This window comes from Leptinotarsa decemlineata, unplaced genomic scaffold, assembly GCF_025532065.1.
Source record: "Leptinotarsa decemlineata unplaced genomic scaffold, Ldec_3_MD MMD2_tig00000035_RagTag_RagTag, whole genome shotgun sequence".
In the NCBI taxonomy this organism is placed as follows: Eukaryota; Metazoa; Arthropoda; class Insecta; order Coleoptera; family Chrysomelidae; genus Leptinotarsa; species Leptinotarsa decemlineata.
The window spans coordinates 4,736,607-4,758,662 of NW_027412540.1; the positions used below are offsets into that span (position 1 = coordinate 4,736,607).

The 22,056-nt window shown below is 34.7% G+C and overlaps 1 protein-coding gene across 1 annotated transcript in view; it reads left to right on the forward strand.

Moving 5' to 3' along the window:
• LOC111506190 (limbic system-associated membrane protein) overlaps positions 1–22,056 on the forward strand; it is a 1,118,878-nt gene that overhangs the window by 604,187 nt on the left and 492,635 nt on the right. The window lies entirely within an intron of this gene.

The window sequence follows — 22,056 nt, forward strand, 5'->3', positions numbered from 1 at the left end:
ACGGGAGCTAAGTATCATCTCAATTTTTTCAACAAAATATGGAGACAAAAAGTGTTTCCCAAGAGATGGTTAGTAACAATAGTAATTCCAATTGTCAAATCAGGAAAGCCTGAATGAAATGTTCATTCTTACAAACCTATTTCTCCAACGTGTACCATGTGCGAACTTTTGGAGAAAACTATTGTCAAGAGCATTTGGGAACACGTTCATTAGTCACCCCAAAGCAAAATGGCTTCAGGAAAAAACGATCAACTTTCAATAGTCCAATCGACCTGGAGTCATACATAAACGAAGGATTTGCCAACAAACATTGCTGTATTTTTTGACATTCACAAAATATCATTATGAATATATTTGATGAATAACGTTAAGCATCTTGGAAAATTCAAATAAGAGATTCTGGCAGTAACTTTGTATTCCATAAAAATCAGGTCAATTTCACTTCGGAAACGGCATAATCTCAGGCATCTCCAATTCTAATTGCAAATTAGAGAGCTGTATTCTCTTCTCCTGAGAATAATAAGGACAAATTAATTTTTACTTCATTTTTATGCAAAACGAAGGAAGCATAATTATCTCTGTTATTCTCCTTTCAATCCAGCTCGGGCGGGTGAGAATGAGTTTAACTCGAAATTTGACTAGATTCTATGTATACAATCAAGTTGGGAAGTATAAATTGGAAATTCTATCACATTTAAGCCTCGAAGGTATTCGTCGGCCGCTATTGGACACCGTCGAATCGGAAGGAAATTCTATTCAATTCAAATTTTCTCTTAATCGAAGTGGGGATATTTTCTTAATGCTGCTGATTCCGAAGGATTCATATGGATAGATTTGAAAAACTGTATTTTGTTTCCATAATTGGAATGAAAGTAAGTTCAGTTTCGAACGGTGAAGGAATATGATTTTATTTGTGTCACTTTCTACTTATTTCAGCCTAAAAGTGGGGGATGAAATTAGAAACAATTCAGATTTCCTCCCGCATCCACTTGGAAAGATGAGAATCGATGTGAGTTGTAGATGTTCTTATATTTCATGTTTTTGATGAAAAAGCTGATAATCAATAATAATAATGATGTTCAATTGAAAACCCAAACAAGAGTTCATCTGAGGGTGCTCTACCACTATCAGATATTATGAAATAAATTGTTACTCAAAAAACCAACCTAACTAATTCTAAAACATAAATCTACATCACAAAGTTTTTGGCATTTGTTAGGTCACTTGAATATTCACCAACAACAAAAAGACAGGAAAGTAATATGGAAGATAACGAGGAATTAATACGGATATACGATAAAGTAATGCATCAAATTTTGTTAACTTGCAGAAAACTTTCAAGTTCTTCTTTGAAATTATCTTATTACTGTGTTGTTTTAGCAAATTGGAAATGAAATTATACAGATGGAAAATCGAATACGTAAAGCTGTTCTAGAATACTGGGGTATTGTGTTGTGGGCATGTGATTACATTTTTGTTTCTCAGATTTGTGTTGTGTAAGTCTGTCCTGAATCTTAGTTCGCGACATAAATTAGGCGCATTTCTGTATAACATAATTTCATTAAATAAACATATTGAATGAAATTTGATTCATTCTTTCATGGTAAACTAGTTCAGTTCGGTAGGCTTTTGAGACACATGTTTATACTTGCTTATTCCATGTATATATAAAGGATACAACAGTTTTGACCACATTGTACTCTTGACCAAGTATTGTAGTCAAGACAAGATCCATAGACCGAAGAACAATAAATGTTACTGAAGTTTAAATCCCAATACCAAACCGTTATTTTCAACACCTCGACACGTGTTTCAATCACCAAATGATCATTTTCAAGAGGAAGAATGAACTTAGTTTATTCTTCCAGTTTAAACTCCAGTAATATTCATTACTACACCAAATGTTCCAAACAGTGCATTACAAGCGGAGAACAATAATTGAATTATGATAAAACTGGAGACTCACATTACATTTTCTTTATCGGTAAATTGAGGTACATTTTTTGAGAATATAGTAATCTTAGTGCAACATAGGCTCTTGGAATATTTTGATTGATATGTTGTCTAAACCTCAAAAACTCATCTAAACCAAAATATTGTGCATCACTTTCAATTATGACATACAGTTTCAAGTTATTTTAAACTAGCGATGCATGAGTATTGCTTCCAAATACTAGCGCTACTGAGTTTTTCGGATTGAGTACAAGGACTACATTTGATATAGTTTCTAAATCATTGTTTAACATTGTAGCCGCGTTGTCATTATCACCGAGAGGAGGGTATAGCTGAATGTCATCAACATACACGTGCATTTATCATAACACAGTTATGATATTGGCTAGTATGACGTGTGAAGAAAATTCAAATGAACATGGACATCTCCCTCTACGAGGACATCATCTTTATGATCGACAGAAGTTTCAAACCACGAATGTCAATAATAAATGGAGCACTCAGATTCGTCATTTATCTTTTTCTAAGGCTCAAACTACAAATCAACTAGATTCAAAATACAAATCATTTATGATTCAAAACCAGGTAGTACCGTAGAATGAATCAAGAATGCATTGTTCAACTAAATTGTACTTTATGAACCAACTTTATTAATGAACGGCGATGACGCCATCAATGGGATCGACAGAAGTCATACAAAATTTCAGGGAAAATGATGTCTCAGGCGTTATTCATGGTGTTTAATCTCTCACCACATATTTCAATCATGAGAAGTACACACAATATGACATCTCCAAGATGACGACCATATATACTTTTATGAATCATGTCTGTGATATCCTATTACACTCCCAATAGAAAATGAATTAGATCAAAATTCTTTTGCAAAATTACATATGCAGTTCCAGAACAAATTTCAAAAGAATAATTCAGAAATGACTCTCAAATTAACCAAAATATGAACACCTGAGGGAGTTAGTATATTATTGAAATGATAATAATAATGACTGCTTTCATTGGGAGTTTCTCAGTATGAGGTGGGATACATGAATAAATTTCAAAGCAGGCGTGATTCCTCATGTATGAATAGAACATAAACTATGAGTTTCTTAATTTTTCCAGAGCCCTAAAAAATATTTTTTGATACATGAAAAAAGGTTGGTATGGAGTTTGATTAGAAATACCTCGGATTTCGCTGTTTGAGAACTCTTTCATTTGGAGAACTGTGTTTTTGTGGAATGAACTATTCGAGAACGTGTTCCTGAATGAATTTAATCACCAGCGATTCAAATCCAATTTGAATAGCTACTTTCGCACAGGCACCGTTTTTTGAGCGCCTAAAGGATTTTCATTAGTGTTTGTTTTTTTTCCTAAAAAAACATTTCGTTCAGCGATCAACTATCATTTATCATAATTGTTGCCTTTCAATTAATCAAGTATATAAAAAAAATTCATGGAGTACATTTTCACGGAAATATGGTAATAAAACATTATTTGTCATCCATTTATTATCGATTTTATCTTTATGCGATCATCTTTCGGGCGTCGTCTTCCTGTTTTCCTACGGAACACAATCTATTTCAGTATATTGTCACGAATCTGAAGCCATCCCTGACTGATATGCCGGCCAGCGAACAAACACGTGACACCCCAAAAAGGAATGCAGTCGGCAACCGCCGGTAAAACTCTAGTCGAGTATTGAACCTACTACAGATTTCGAGAAAGAACCGTTACACTATATAAGGCCGACTTTCCGACACAAGAGGGAGTTCAGAAAGTGAATCGAGCGGTTAAACAAGGAATTCAAATAGTGGAAATGAATTAAGCGATAGTTGCTAAGTGTTATAAATAAATTAGTTTGTGATTAGTGAAATATTATTGGAAATGAATTTGTTCAAGACAGTTAATTTGTGACAATGATAATAATGAAATTACCGGTTAAGAATCAAATCAAATATTCTATGAATTGAATGTATAGCTCAGGTATTGTTCTTCGAATTTTGAAGAACCTAGTAATTTTTCACATCGCCAAATTTTGAAATCATTATTGTAAAAGTTCCTTTAAATTATGTGAATATAACCGAGAATTGTAATATCATCGAAAGTGTTCTCAGTTTTTTCATCGAAATGTTTGTTTCTATTTCAAAAGGAAACGATCACATTTGTGTGCTTTGAACCGAGAGAAAAAATGGATTTATTTTTCTTTCGTAGTTTGAAATAGAAAATAACATTTCTATGATGAAAAATGTATTTGAACTTGGAACGTTGAATATCCGTATTGCTTGGCTCGAGGAAAGGTCATAACGTCGGGAAGGAAAATTGTTTTGTTCTGAAGACATATTTGACGTTTAAGTGTTACTATTTTCTATTATTTCGTTTTGAGAATATACTGTGGTTGGTTTTGCGGTAAAATAAGATTTGTTTCATAACATATGGAATCAGTGAATTACGATTATATGATAGGTAATGTTTTGCCATGTCCTCTGGGATTAATGTTATTCACAAATTCTTGCTTATACTGTTAAAAAAATGAGATGAATGTTCAAATTTCGGGGGATGTGTACATTAAATTAGCAGTTTTTTTCTTCCTATATAGGTACACGCGTCTTGAACTTATGTTCATGGTTTCAGCTGTTCAGTTTTTGGGAGAGAGGCATAAATATTGGAAGTGTTTTGCGTGGTCAGCGATTTTCTGCTATCAAAAAAAAAGAGGATTAAAGAATCTGCATGAAATTTTTTTTAAAAATCTAATTTAGTGCTCAAAACGTCATAAAAGTCATAAAAACGTGGTACAAGCATTCCTTAGAAGATGACGACGCTCGCCCTAAACGCACATGCACATCAAAAACTGATAAAAATGTTGGGAAAGTGAAAAAATTGTTATGAAAAGTTATCGAATTACTATTAGAGATATTGCTGAGGATATTGGCATATATGTTGGCTCATGACATGCAATTTTTTCGAGAAGTTTGGGCATGAAGCGGTTGGCAGCGAAGGTCGTTCGAAAATTGTTAAATTTCCTCATGAGCATCGTTTGGGTTCATAACTAGTGATGAATCATGGGTATCACTGTTTTCTAAGAGTACCATGGCATAGTGCATCAAGTTCTGCCACATGAGCGTACGGTTTTGAAGGAGTATTATTTTGAAGTTATGCGCCGCTTGTGAGATGCAATACGAGAAAAATTTCCGGTATTGTGGAAAATAAAATCTTGGCTTCTTCTTCATGATAATGTACCTGCTCACTAGTCATTGCTTGTTCGTGATTTTTCGGCCGAAAACAACACCGAAACCATGCCTCAGTCATTGTATTCACCAGATTTGCCCCCTTGAGAGTTTTTTTTCTGTTCCCAATATTGAAGAGATCCATGGAAGGATGGCGTTTCAAGACGATTGAGGAGATAAAAACCAAATCGCTGAGAGAGCTCAAAGACATACCAAAAGTGCATATCAGAACTGCTTCGAAGATTAGGAAAAACGCTGACATGAGTGTGTTACATGAGAGGGAGACTACTTTGAACGAGATGAGTGAGAAATTGATACAAAAATAAATATATTTTGAGTAAAATTGAAATTCACCTCATTTTTTGAACTGAAATAATATTGTCGTATTTTGCTGAATAAAAATCTGTTTGATTAAACGAATGTTCATGAAAATGTAACTTTGTACGCCTACCTCTAGTACCTGTGAGTAATCCCCCCAATAGTTGTTTCTATATAACTGACATAACTGATCCAAACACAGTCAGATACTACTACTACAATTACTATTCACATTTTCAACTGAAATTATTTTAATTTACTGATAGTCGATTATCTCCAGTATTCACATTTTTCCGCAATAACGAATTCCATCTGATATGTTCAATTATTTGTAATGAGAACTTCTTTCCACAATTTCAAGTGAAGCACTTTTTTTTACCAAATTAGAATTCAAGGCAGACATGTTAGCGTATGTAGGAGATAACTTGATCCTAACTTGGTTCATGAAACGCGCGTCGAAATGAAGTGCTTCAGTTTTTATTTGTGAGAAAATTGTATGACTAATAAATGTTAACCTGAATGATAAATTACCTTCAACAATCACATGTCATCTGGAAGCCAAATCTGGGGTCTTCCTCACTAGTATCAAAGCTTTCTGCCTGTTCATAAATACAACGTATTTACTTTGGAGGAATATTGAATCTGTTTTGGCAATGAATTATTAGATATCAGTAAAAATCATAGTTTCGAATAAAATTGTCAGTAAAACAGGCAGACATGATATTTTTTTTGTCTTTGGGACACCAAATCATTGATCGTGGTCGACGATCAATTTCCAAATTATAATTTTGATTCACAATAGTTTTTGCTGAATTTGAAAGTTCATTATCATCCTAAATGAAATTCCACGATAACATTGGCAACATTGATTTATTTGTTATAACTTGTTAGTATTTATGGTTGGAAATTATGACGGGTTAAAATTAAGATGTGTGTTTTCTTTCAGGCTTCACTTTCACATGAATGGTTGAACATTGATGTGAACTATGCGAATTTACACGAAATGTACTCCAGCGATTCTCAATGACTCATTTTTTCCGTTCGAACAAAATCTGATAAATCACTATACAGGCCGTTTCTTTCAGCATGTGGTAACATTGCTATATTCTAAAGCGTAACAGATACGAAGACGATCAAATGGAAAGAAAGTTAACTGTCATCGAAAGAAATAAAATGGTTGAAGAAAATTTTGGGGGACTCTCGCCCTTCTCGATTATACGGGAAAAACCAAAAATGATGTTTTTCGTTTTTTTCGAATGGAATTTTTATTTCGGAAAATATTGAAAAATAGAAAAGGAAAATGTTATTGTATTCAAGTGAACTATGAGGATGTAATAATAAATATTCGATGAAACGTTTCGTGTCAACATGGCCACCATCAACTGACCTGTCTTTTTTATTACAAATATTGATAGAGCTTGATATTTTTATAGCGTTTCATTCGAAATAACCGTCATCATCGGTGACAACAATCGAACAGAAAAACAATTTATTTTATTATGAACTTTTGGGAAAAATGAAACCAATACGGAATACAAAAAGCTACCTGACAATATCTCTGGCAATTTTTTAGCATAATAGGTGTAATACTAATACATGCATCTCATATTTTTTGTTTGAGATCGTCGATATCTGTACTTGGTGTTGAAAATACTTTATCCTTTATGTATCCCCAGACAAAAAATCCAAAGGAGTAAGATCTGGGGATCGAGCTGGCCAATTAATTGGTCCATTGTTTCCAATCAATTTTCTTGCGAACATTGCATCTAAATGTTCCCTTACTATTGCTGCATCATGGGGAGGAGCGCCGTCCTGTTGAAAATATTACATTTCATAACGGATACAATGGCAATTCATCTAAGTAGCCATCGAATTCATTGAATAGAAAATGAAGATACATTTCACTATTGAAATGATCATCGTGAAATAAAGGACCAAAGATGTTTGTTCCCACAATTCTCCACAGAACATTTATTCCGAACCTTTCTTGGAAATTGGTTTCACTATGTGAATGTTCATTTATATTATTCCACCTATAATGGATATTTCTGTTGAACCAACCATTGTTGGAGAATTTTGATTCGTCTGTCCATATTATTTTTTTACAAATACTTCCAACTACCACTTCTACATCTTGACCATTTCGCAAATCGTACTCTCTTTCCGTAATCCTTTTCATTGTGGTGATGAACTTTGTGTATCCTGTAGCATTTGTATTTGTTCTTTACCAAAATAGTTATGGTGGATTTTACGGAAATCTCCATTTCGTGGGCAATTTCTCGTAAAGAACAATCTTGATTAGCATAATTTTTGTAACTGTCCAATCCTAAATTAAAAAAGAAAGCTGTTTTCAATGAATACATTTTTATCTGGTAATATTTGCTTACCCATGACCTTCATTTGATTCCTCGGACTTCCAGTAATCACAAATTTATTTGTTTTCTTCTTCATGTCAAATGCATCATAATCCCTCAAATTTCTTTCTAATCGTTTAAACATTTGGATGTTTGGAATACGACGATTCGGGTATAGCTCAACATACATATTTCTTGCCAAAAGAGGATTTGTATTTGATTTTGCATAACTGAATAGCATATCACTCCTTCCATCATTTGAATACGTCTTTCTCAACAATGCATTCATGTTTTCGCGTTCAAGATGGTAAATTAATTGAGGTGCTATTTGATCATACCAAATTATACAACAATCGAATTTTGACCAAAAACTGATAATTTTGTTACTTACAAGATTGAGAATTATGAAAATATTACGAATTATAATTGATTAGCGAGAAATAAGCTTAGAAAGAAGGATTACGCCAAATTTTCAAAACGAAAAAGTACGAATTTTCATTGTGTACCTACCTGTTGAATTTTTTGGGTTTTCTAAATTATATTTTGGAGAAATTGAAACACTTTACAAAAGAATTAACGACAGGACCGTAATTTAAAATTGTTATCACCGATGACGATGGTTATTTCAAATGAAACGCTACAAAAATATCAAATGTGATCTACCAGCATCTACCATCCTTTCGTGCAAATGAAGTGAGTGTTACAAGCATAAGCGAGCCTTAACAGTGTTCAACTAAAATACTGTTATGGTTCATCTCTTGATAACGTCTCGAGGAGATCATTACAATGCTTATATACCAGAGCAACATGTGTGTTTGATTTTTTATACGTCGCTTTATTGTTACTTTTCATAAAATTTTACCGTTTTTCAGTTTCGTCAAATTATAGAAAATATTTTCGTTATTCGACTGGTTGTAGAGAGCAATGTCATGCTAAGTCTGAAAAGCCTTCAAGTTCATTGCCATTGTTCATTGCAAACTGTTCACTAACAATAGACCAACAAATTTTGCTGTCGGAAGAGAAGGGCTTGATAACTACATGAATAATTTCCTTGACTCAGAAAGATTTTTTATTGTTCGAAAACTCTACTGAAAATATTTGTTTTTTGGGGTTTTTTATCTGTCTTATTTTTTGCGTGAATCAACTCGACCGTTTTTTCGATGATGTACTGTTTCTACTCCTCATTTAATTAGGAACATATCAGATAATTTCTGTATTCTTTCTGATTCATGATGAATTTCTGGACATTTTCAGGAGAATACGTTTCTGGATGGTTTTTTTGTCTCTTCTGTACGCTTCTTTTCTTTGTCGGCTCACTCACATTATTTCTTTGCATTCTTTTTATTTACAGAAAACTCAATAGTATTTTTGTAGTTTCATTTATTACTCAGTTCGATATGGAATTATTCTTGATGATTCGCTTGCATCGACTTGAATATATTTTCCTATTTGAATGAATATAGAAGGAAGGTAGAACTAAGCCTCTTATGTAGACTCAACAAGCACTTTTCAAATCACCAGAACTTCAATATACTATCCTCAACACGCGTTTCATCGACCAAGTCGGCGTCTTTAGGAGACAAAGAAAACTTCTGATGTTGTGGGAACAGTGTTTGGGATTTTCAATTCAAGTTTTGGTTTCTCTAATTCACCGAAACTTCAAGGAAATATTTTGTCATTCCCTCCGCTTGTTGAAAAAAAATTGTTATGTTTTCCATGGTTTTCTTCAATATGATATAGCCAGTGAAGCAAAAATTGAAAATTTCAATGCACTTTCCGAAGACTTGAAAGTTTCGTGAACATATTACGACATTTCGATATTCTCGAATACGCATTTTGCTCCGTCATTAATCTGTTAACAGCGGTCTTTCATCTCTGGTGACTTGACCATGAATAGATATATTTACATGGGTGTAGAAGTACATCATTTTCTGTTTCAACTGCATCCACTTTGTTTACTATTTCTAGATATTTTTCCAGGTTAGCCTGGTATTTAATAATTATATATCCTGATATTCAACATACCTAACAAATGTATCTCTTCACCTGAACGTTTTTAAGAGTTTCTCATTTCTTTGTTTTACTGCTCTTTGTTGATGCTCTCATGATACTATTTAGAGTCTGCTGCATTGGTCGTCTCACTATATCATTGCATTTGCCTTTAATTTGAGTCACTAAGCCGTCCACATAGTCGAGTACTGTATATCCAATATGATGTAGAACCACAGTATGATAGCTCGTCCTAGCGGTGGAAACAAACTATCTACAACACTTCTACAAACAACCTTCGTTACTGTTTCTCCTATGATGGCCGTATGTACGAGGGTAGTCCGAAATGTTTCCGATCTAACGAAGATACCAAACTTTTTTTTTTAATTTCTATTCCATTTTCTTCATCAATCCTACTCACTTTTCCCAATAACGCTGCCATCTCTGTAATCAGTCTAAATAGTACCAAACATTTTTCTCTGCAGAATAACACAACACAACAAAAAAATATGTTTTGAATATTTCCTACACTAAATTAGTAAATTTCTACTAATTTTGGGGTGATAAAAACGAAAATAACAATGAAAAATTTTTATTATCTCTGGTTTTTGAGATACACAGTACTTAATCTTAAAGAGTAGTTATACTATACGTGAAAAGAGAAAGTACATAAAATAATATTGTTATGTTTCTTTTAGAATATTTTAAGTACAAAATTAATAAAAAAAAAACATTATTCTTAGTGTTTTGACAAATAAAAGAAGTTTGTACCACCAAATTCCAATTAAGTCCATCCGATTCATTGTAAGATCGCTGTCGTTTAGCTTGTCTTTTATAAAACACTTCTGGAGCATCCCTACACACAGACCAGCAGTAGTCTACAAGCATTGCTTCATTCCAGCGGCCCTGATATCTCTGTTCCATTAAGGCAATGTCTTGATGGAATCTTTCTCCATGTTCGTCACTCACAGCTCCACAGTTTTGTGGGAAGAAATTAAGATGAGAGTGAAGAAAATGAATTTTTAAGGACATGTTGCATCCAAGTTGGTGGTAAGCTTGAAGAAGCTCTTTAACCAATGCTGTGAAGTTATCATCTCTTTTGTTACCTAAAAACCCATGTACAACCCCCTTAAAGGCTTCCCAGGCTCTTTTTTCATTTCCTGTTAAAATCATGTCAAAAGCAGGATCATTTACAATTTCACGGATTTGAGGCCCAATAAAGATGCCTTCCTTGACTTTAGCATCACTCAACCTGGGAAACTTTACTCTCAAGTACTTAAAAGCTTGTCCTACCTGGTCCATGGCCTTCACAAAGTTTTTCATTAGTCCCAACTTAATATGTAATGGGGGAAGGAGAACATCCTTAGGATCTACAAGAGGCTCGTAAACTACATTTTTCTCATTAGGGTTTAGGTCTCGTGTAGGCCAGTTTATTTTTTTATAGTGAGATTTTCTATCCCGACCGTCCCACAGACACAAAAACAACAGTACTTGGTGAACCCTAATTGCATTCCTAGGAGTATAGCAATGACTTTCAGATCACCACAGATGTGCCACTTGTGTTGTTCATATTTGATTGATTGGAGAAGTGTTTTCATATTTATATACGTTTCCTTCATGTGAACTGCATGACCTATAGGAATAGAGGGTAGCTGATTTCCATCATGCAGAAGTACAGCTTTTAAGCTTAGTTTTGAAGAGTCTATAAACAGTCTCCATTCAGATGGAGTGTGATCCAAATTCAAGCAGTCCATCAAACCATTAACATCAGAACAAACTACGAGGTTTTCTTTTTTCTCAAAAAAAGGAAGCAAATCTTTTTGACGCTGTCTGTACTGAGATATTTTCACATCATGTTTTAGAAGATTCCACTGTTGTAGTCTTGACCCTAACAGCTCAGCCTTTTCCTTAGACAAGCGAAGATCTCTTATAAGGTCACTCAACTCTGCTTGACTAATTCTGTGCGGATCACTAGACCTATCGCTTACCTCAAAATCAGGGTCATAGGATGTAGAAGGATGGGTTGCTCCTTCTAAACAGTCTTCATCACCTTCCTCTGAAATTTCATAGTTTTGGGGTGGAGAAAGGACTGGCAAATTGTCTGAGTGTGGTACAGGCCGAAGAGCAGATGGGAGATTAGAGTATTTAACCGTTCCTCTTTTCTTCATAGATAAACCTTGCTTAATGGGAGGAGTTAAGCAGAAATAACAGTCGTCTGTATGATTGGTAGGCTCACGCCAAACCATAGGTACTGCAAAAGCCATTGCCCGGTTTTTATTTTTCAGCCACTCTCGCAATATGACGGAACAAGAATTACAACATATATGAGGAGCCCATGATTTATCTTGGTCCCCAACTTTCACACCAAAATAATGTTCATAGGCTGTCTTAACGATAGGTGTCATTTTACGTTTCTGAGCCTTAAATGTTATTTCACCACATATATAGCAAAAGCTATCGACAGAATTCACACACTTTCGAGGCATTTCAGATCAGCACTTAAATTAATTTAAAAATCAACTTCACACGATAATTTCAATAGCAACCACGTGCGTACAATTGACAAACTCACATAGGTTATGTTTACTACTTAAGAACAGCTGATGAGAGGGGTGTTATGTAAACAAACATGTGTACCAACTGTTGGTGATGAAATATTTCATTTGTTGAAAACTCAATATACATATATATAATATAATGATACTATATTTTGAAAACAAGAGCTAATATATAATTTTTATGGTCACTTTCGGTTTTAACACGTGGAAATACATTAAAATCATCTAATTTCAACCCCGAAACAAAAACTTTGTTGTGTTGTGTAATTGTTCACGAAGGTTATTGCCTCTTCATTTAAAGGAAATCTTTATTATCCGAGCTTACTTTTTGGATTAGGGAACGAAAAGAAGTCGATTGAGTCTAGATCTGATGAGTAAGGTTGATGGTCAAGCAGTTCAAATTGTAATTCGTGGATTTTCGCAATGGCAACTGCTAAGGTTTGGAACGGTGCGTTGTCTTGGTGGAACGGGATTTTGTTTCTGCAAATGAGGCCGTTTTTCCACAAGTTCTGCCTTCAGTTTGTCATAGTATGTGATCGTTTTTCCTTTTTGAAGGTGATCGATTGGATTGATTCCGCGACTATCCCAATAAACAGTTGCCATCACTTTCCCAGCCAAAAAAATTGTTTTTGCTTTTTTTAGAGTCGATTTCTCCTTTGCAGTCCACTATTAAACTGTATTTTCATTTTGAGCGTATAAAAGTGTTCCACGTTTTATCTACAGTGATCAGTCTGTGCTAAAAGTCGGTTTTATTGCGTCCAAACTGTGCTAACAGAGCGTTGAAAATTTTCATACGAACAAGTTTTTCGTCTAACGTGAGCAAACATGGAACCTAAACCCAAACAGCTTTCTCATGCTTGAATGTTGATTGAATATGTAACAAACACGTGCTTCTGACATGTTCATAAACTCTGTTATCTCTCTCACTTCAATTCGGCGGCCGTCTAGCATCATTTGGTGAACTTTGGCAATGTTTTTGTCGATAGTTTCAGTTTTTGGACGTCACGAACGTTTATCGTCCTCTAAGCTCCTACGGCCACGTTTAAATTCAGCTGGACAAAATTTCACTGTAGTAAATGATGGTAAAGAGTCCCCATACACAGAATCTAACTCATATTTGATTTGCGTATGCATATTGCCTTTTCAAAACATATATTCAGTGACAGCTCGATAACTGATTTTGTCCATTTTCATGAAAACACCTACATCAACTCACTCAAACTACTGTTACATAACAACTGCACCTCCAAAATGACCACTCTCGTATACCAATCTTCCTCTGAGTAGATAATCTCTCAACCTTCAGCTTGTGTCGTTGACATTAATTTTCCTCCTATTATATATAATTGATTCTTAAATCGTATTATCAAACCCGCTCTCAATAACAAAGAAAGCAGATGAAAAATTATTTCTTTTCTCTCATAAATATTTTTCTTTCCGTAACCTGGCATAAAGCCGTTTTCGTCGACATACCCCGTCCCGTTGATGTAATGGTCACGTATAGTCATTACCCGAAGACGATTGTGGATAATAAAATTCGAAACGTCGAATCGTCAACATTGCAACAAAGGTCCTTAGTATGCCTGTTAAGTAGTTTTTCAATGATTTTTTCAGTACCGAGAACATGAAACCGATTGATCTCAATTATGGAATTCTGTCCAATTTCCACAATATGGAGGTGGCTCCCACTAGGATTCATGTTTCAAGTTTGTACCCCAGAGTGTCAGTTGCTAACTGAAAAACTCCTGTTTGCTGTATAATTCATGGTTTGAGTTTCGAATTAAGGAAAATGTAACTGCAACCATTGTCATCCTATTGAACAAATAAATTTTTTCTTCCATAACAAACCATAACTTCCAGTGAAAGATAGATGAAAGATAGCAAGTATGTTTTTCGAAATAATTTATTATCAGTTATCCTGGAACAAGGACCCTGTTGAAGTATAAACTCATGTCATTCGAACATGAGGTCTCCTCAGATTAGCAAAAGTTTTTTAATTATAAACTCTGAAACTAATTTGACATGCCACAAGCCGGAACTTTATTAAAAGTGTAGATATTGCGACAGGTATGCATGCCAGATCCTCCTTTTCATATCCTTGCCATTTTTATATTTTAATTTCCAACAATAATTTGTTTACTGTTGATAGAGGATAATTTGATGAAGTTGTCCCATTTTATTACTCGGAATTGTAATTAACATTTTCAAAAAAAATATTCACAAATTGAAGGAAACATTTCACCCCGCGGAATATTCATATATTTTCAGAGTATTTCTATGAGGCATCACGATAGTAGAATGAACATCCTTTTAATGAAACAAAACGAGAATATCACATTGATAATACGGGAAAATGACCATACAATATAAGAAGAACCAAATGGAATGAACATAAATATATTTTTTGTCACTGGCTCATCGTAACAATTTTTTTTCAATGTTTTCAACTATATTCAAGGTTGTGTCCTGGGAGAGTCGATTCTTTTGAATACTAATTGAAATAAAATATCTGAATCCAATAATCGTAGACGAAATTGTAACTCATAGAGAGAGTTTTTTTTATATTTAATGATAGAACACTAATTGAATATATTTTAGCTAATTTCAATTTACCAATTTACCAATTTACCTCGACCAAATACATCAAATATACAGCCATGAAGACAAAAACTTTTCCTGCTATATTTTCTCTCGAAATTTAAAATTATTTTACACGAAATCATATAACTGAATGAAGCAAACCAGAAACTGACCTGAGAATAATCGAGGTAGCATCTTTTATCATAAAGTTCCTAATACTTGTGCTGGTATCGTAACGTTGTTTCATTCTGAAATTGTTGAAGTAAATCTTATTCGAGCTTGATTTAGGGAGTAAGCTGGTGAATGCGTGCGAGAGCGTTATCAAAAGTGTGATCGGGCGAGGCGAACGAAAGTTAAGAGGGAGGTATAATAAAAAGAGAAATGATAATTTTATGTTTTTTACCACTTTCATTTGTAACTAACGTTACTGCAGTTTCGTCCTATATGTACATTCTCAAACTGAAACAATAAACTAACAATGATTCAGTACATTCGCTAATATATACCATTCAGGTACTTGATTGAGTCCCAGAATTTACAGTTCACAAAGCGCATGTGCCAATTTAAAAACCGGAGAGTAAATTAAATCGATTTGGTCATTCAACAGGTTGCACCCGCAATGTTTATGCTTGTGCCGATGCTTTAGAATCCTTGAAAATTCACAAGCATAAACATTACGGATGCAACCTGTTAAATGACCAAATCGATTTAATTTACTCTCCGGTTTTTAAACTGGCACATGCGCAGTGTGAACTGTAAATGCAGGTACTCAATCAAGTACGTGAATGGTATATATTAGCGAATGTGATGAATCATTGTTAGTTTATTGTTTAAGTTTGAGAATGTCCATATAGGACGAAACTGCAGTAACGTTAGTTACAAATAAAAGTGGTAAAAACATAAAAATTTTCATTTTTCTTTTCATCATGATCTCCTACCACGTAGTAACGGCTACATTCATCAATTTATAGGGAGGTATAAGTGAGTGAAGATAGAAAGAGAGAGTAAAGTTTCGTATATTACTGTAGAGGCAAGAGAGAGAGAGAGATGCGAGCACACATTCACGGTCGAGTAAGCTCTGAAGAATTAGGAGGAATGTATCATACGTTGCTACTAATTTTAGCAAGAGATTTCAATGTTAATTTCGCGCCAGATGGATTAGAAATACAAATGAAATACAATAAATACTGAGGTATCTGATAATAAAAATAATATATTGAAATAAATAATATATCCAATAATGAAAACCATAACTAATTTACATATTTGTAGAAAATCAATACATGGGTATATTATACATATTCAACATTATATTTTTGAACTTTATATATGTCATACAAGTACTTGTATTACTTGGATTCTAGAGAATATTTTGATCAGAATAATTTCAGGAGTATGGGATTGATAATAAAAACAATGACATTTTTTGACAGATTCAATTTTTGGCTGCATGACAATTTCACATCAAAGAAGCCTGTGATGGTAAAAACCATAGCGATAAAATTTTTATGAAATTAAATTCTCAGGAAGTTTATTCCACATATACGCAGTTTTCCAAGCGAAAGAGTTTTCGAAGAGTTAAGATCGAGGTGTACTGAGTTGCACCTCAAAACGATGAGCAGTCACAGTCCATCGCATATCGGATATGAGAATTAACTTGAAAAATTTGAACTTTCAATGACTGGAAAATCATTTCCGCTACAAAATTTTAAAAAAAAGAAGGTATATTGACTGATTGACAGATTCACCACCTTACTCACACCTTATTCATATCGTTGTGATAAAATAGAAAACAATATTCTCAACTCTATTTTATTGTTAGAAATTCGGAAGAATCCTGCTTGATGGAGTAGTTCTGACAGCTCGCTACTAAATGGAAAGGGTTAAAAAGAATACCGAAAAACAGGAAAAATACATAGCTCGTAACATTGACTTCTGTTTCAAAAAAAAAGAATCAATTTACTTTTTGGAACGGCCTACACACATGGGAACCTGGTTCACTGAACTGGGTTTGGCAAGTTCTTGGTTCGTCACTCCCTACACACAGTGGAGGGAAATGTGAACAACTGTTTGCCATTCTATCAGTTCCATTTCAGCATTTGGAATGAGTTCTTCGAAGCATGTAGCTGCTCTTCTTGTATTTTATGACTTCCAGAGTTTTACAAGAAAGAAGAAGAAAATATCGCAATGGACCATTGTCTTCGTGAGAAAGGAGTGGTCTCAACTCAATTTTCAATATCATCTCAGGTAGAACAGTGTGTAAGATTAAACCAATCATTCAACAATGTCAATATTCAACAAAATTCAATTATTTATTGGAATTCGTGACACCCTACATATAAAAAACTCACATGAGAAAGTCGATATCGACCGAACATCGCCTCGTTTCTACATTTCGCTACCTATCTACTGGAAAAAACTTGCGCCATATTACAATAAACACTTGGGGAAATAGCGAACAACGGTTCTCCTTCTCCACACACATACGAACTTGGTGCGCCCTGCCGGTGAACCGAACAAATGTTTTCCAACACGATGGAAATCAAATTCGTTAGAAATTGTGGCGATCTTGGTTCGCTAAATACCACACACACGGGAACAAATGACCAAGTTTGGCGAACCAGGTTTCCATGTGTCTAGGCCGTTTTAGGCGTTGTCATTCTCCAGTCTAAAATAGAACAACATTATTTTCATATCATTCTTTTTCATTATTCAGTTCCAACCGGCTCAATCAAGTTGAGTATATAGAAAATGAGTTTTTCCCTTCAAGTATTCTCCTAAAGTTTCTGACAACGCTTTGTAACACGCTTTTCTTGTTATCATCTTATAAATATTGGGAAGAAAAGAAAGAGCGTTTTCTTGTAGCACTACTGTTATATGCGTTTTTATTCGGATCGTTATTTTTATTATTTCGTTGGGCGTTCCGCTAGCTCTATGGAATCACTTCAGCGGTATCGTGCAAATTGCTACGTTAAAGTTGTGAGTTTAGAACATAATAGAACTCCCAATAGTACATAATCTGTCCTACATCTAAAATGTATGTCGCAGTGCAAAATATTCGCTGGAGAAACATTTCTGTATTCTGAAACCTTCAATTGTTATTTGCATCCTAGTAATCGGTCTATTGAAAATCTTTGAGTACGAACATTTTTGATATATTTTGTGATATCCGCATGAAGAGAATGAACAATGTCAGAAGGAGATAAACCCGATTGTATGCTTATTTCAAATGAAAACATGAAATTGAATTAACTCCCGAGTATGAACCGATATGAACCAAGGTTGACAGTGAACCATATCTTGGTATTGAATTCAATAGACTTCCGGGCCTGGAAATATCAGATATGAGTGAAATGAACTATAACTGTTTCATTTATCTCCTGATTGAAGAAAATATTTTTGTTCTGATGTGATAGAAGTGTTTTCAATAGATAAAAGCCCAATGACCTTGTAGTAAAATCCATACGTACATTGAGTGAATAATCCATCATTTGCAGCAGAAATGACAATGAAATCCAATGAGGTATCTCTCCAATAAGCATATAATGATGTAAATGATTTCTGACAATGTTTGCCTGAGATATCGTACATATATCCTTTGATTAACTAATAAATGAATGACCTATGAATTTCGATAGTACAGTGAACTGTTCAAGTAATTTTTTCTTCGGAAATACTCCTTTACTCAATTCGACCTTTATATACTACAATTACTTGTTACCTCACAAACCATAAGAGGAGACTGAATCATCTGTCGGTAACAAATAAGACAGATGGGTATCCGCGGCTAAGCTAAACAGTGGAGACGGGAGTGGGTTAATCAAATTAGCAAATTTCAAATAGACCTTAATGTAAATTTAATCCTCCAGATATACTAAGTAGCTCACCAATTGATATTGGAAATAAAAGATAAAGATCCCCAATATGATTTATTCAGTAAACCTAACTTACATGGATTAATCGACAACGCTTGTAAGACATCAATGCCATATTCACACTACTACGCGATGTTCAAATGTCAATACAAGAGGTCGTTGAGCGCGGTGTATATAACCACAAATTCAATCAGCCATGAATCATGGTAGTAACGACGCTATAAAGAAAACTACGATGCGTCAAGTAAAACTACCACGAAAATTGAGTAGGTGTGGGCGAAATCATAAATACTAGTATTGGAAGGTAAGACAATCTCGTTTGCGTCGCGTGAGCTCAGGCGTAGGCGCATCGATGTCAACAAGCAATTGTAAAAGAAAGAAAATACCTCAATTTGCGTTTTGCAAATGAAACCAAACACGTTTCCAAATAGCGGCGAATTGAGCCAGAAAGGCAATCACTATATCAAACAGGTAACAATAAACAAAAGGGTAAACAATTATTTAAACAGGTAACAATAAACAAAAGGGCAAATAATTATTCAAATTTTTCAGTATTACACAAATATCCAAATAAACCTTTTGGGCCACCCGGTATATGGTGTTAGGCTACTCCGTAGTTCGACGGAGGTGGATCACCCTGTAGTACAGTGGAGATGGATCACCCTGTAGCACCACCTAGATAGATCACCCTGTACGGCACCACAAGATGGACCAGTAATGGATCACCAAATAGGACCCCAAAGGTAGCTGAACACCTCCAAGTCCGGGGAGTTTGTCAACAAGGTGTTCTACACCCCAGAAAGAGAAAAAAACCCTACGAAAGGAAATTCTCAATCAGAATCAGTTAAAACCAAAGTGAGATTCAACCCCATTCAATAGTGACTAGTTGACTAATCGATACCTCTGGTATATTTTCATTAAGAAAAGTAGCAGGATAACAAGAGTATATTTTTGGGTGCCCTGTATAACCATATAACCCGTAAAAAAATCAAGAAAATTGAATGAGTGTTGAAACCTCTCTTCAAAACTAATATTCAGTTGAAATACAACGATGGAATAAAAAATTACTAAAATAATTAACAACACATTTAATGGTATAATTCTTACCCTGGCCAAAGGGTTTTCTATACGTTTCTTCGTGTGCGGTGCTCCGCACGGAAGTCCTACTGGGACTTGATGAGTGACTAAGGGCCTTCTGTTTCTGAATTTAGGGACGAGAAACGAAGGTTGTAGAATTGAAGAGATGATACCATAGCTAAGGCCACATGAGAGATGCGATAGTGATTCAGACATACCTGATTTCGGAAATCCTTTCTTCTGGCCCAATGAGTTTCGGTAACCACCACAAATCCTCAAAAGAGTTTAAGTTTTAGACTGCAAATATACACACCAAAATGACCAATCAGTCTTCCACTATACAATCCTGAGTTGTAAAAATAATCCCCGTGAAGGATGGCAAAAATACAACCATATATATCATACAAATCAGTCAGATGGTACCCTTGAACTCTCAACCAAGGTCAACGAAGGTCAACACTGGAATCCGAGAGACTGCCACATCTGACAGCTATCCAGATGTTGCCACAATGTGTCCAATCTACGCTACAAGCACCAAGGAGGCGCCAACATCATGAATCTATCAATTCCTCCACAGCCACTTGAGACATCATCAACAAGCCCATGACCCATCAAAACTCCTTCTCAAAGCAATGCAACCCTGAAACAACTCTTGACAATTTGAGTAACCGATCAATCCCCCACCCGTGAACAACTGTAGAACTAGTTCGGTGTAGGTCGTCGGAACGACACTACGAAAGTTCGGCAGATGTCAACCAACAGCTGCCTCTTAACCTTGTTATTGAATGTTTACAAAAATATTGACTCCAACCTATATTCAACTATTTACCGATCCTTATTCATGCCATGGAATAAAAACATAAGGTAAGTCGCCACATCTTTCTCATTCAGTACGAATATTTGAACTGAATACTGGTTGATATTTGAAAATATCAACCAGTATTCAGAAACCCAGGGCTAACTAATATTGTTTTCCAGGCGATATGGCTCTAATATGTAAGTAAAACTTCTGGAAGTGATGAATAACAATCTATGCAATAAATATTCTTGGAAAGATACAGAGAATAAGGCAGACAACGGCTGAAAAATGATCGGTGAAGAAAACTGAGAAACATACAATGACAACTATTTCAACCTAGCGAGGAATTTCGGATTTCCAACGTCGAATGCGAAGTGAATGGTAAGTACTGATCAAAGCAGTTAGTCAGGGGGCATACATATATTCTTGTACATTTCAGGTATGGTTTTCTATGGAACGGAAGATTCCCATTACTATGATGTTAAATGAATAAAATCAACTTGTAACTGAATTACATTGTTAACATCCTCTGAATAAAGATTTTAAAAGGTAGGGTATTGTTTTGAAAAATCACATAGGAGCAGTTTTGATCTAGTGCTGAATTGAAACGTAACATACTATGAGGAACAAAATTTCAGTTTTCTCTTCACCGAAGATGTCTTCGATATTTCATACACAGGTTTGTCGTTTTAGGAGAGTTGAGTACAGCAATATACTTGGCGTTCAGACTAGCACCACTGGTGAGACGTATGGAGGGTGGAAACATCGCTGACTGCTGTTTAATCACGAATATTTTGATTTTTGCCTTTGGTTTCAACTCCTGGTCAAGCAGTGAAAGTTTCAGAAAACAGATTCGATAGATGGCATATACTCAGGAGAAGATTTTATCGGTGTCACCTACATGCATCGTTCAGAATACTTTCATCAGAAAACAAGACAAAATAAAAATTAATTCAATTGCAAACACAGCGGTTTGAATTTCACTGAAAATCATTTCATTCAAAACTACCGAATGGAAATTTTTCAGGTATTACAAGTCAGAACAATAAAATGGATGATATGAAACGTTATATTTTGTATGACGGTGTAATAATCCATGATGAACTTGTATGAAAAACATAAAATATGATCAGAAATTCCATGTACACTTGAAAAAGTATCCATTCTACATCAAAACTATTCACAGATGGGTATCCGAAATCATGATTTTCCACTTGTATATTACATATAAGATACAATTTTCCAACCCAATCATTTTTTCTATATCAATATAGAAAATTGTTTTTATAGTAGTGATATCATCACGCCTGTGAGGGTCAGATGTATTGG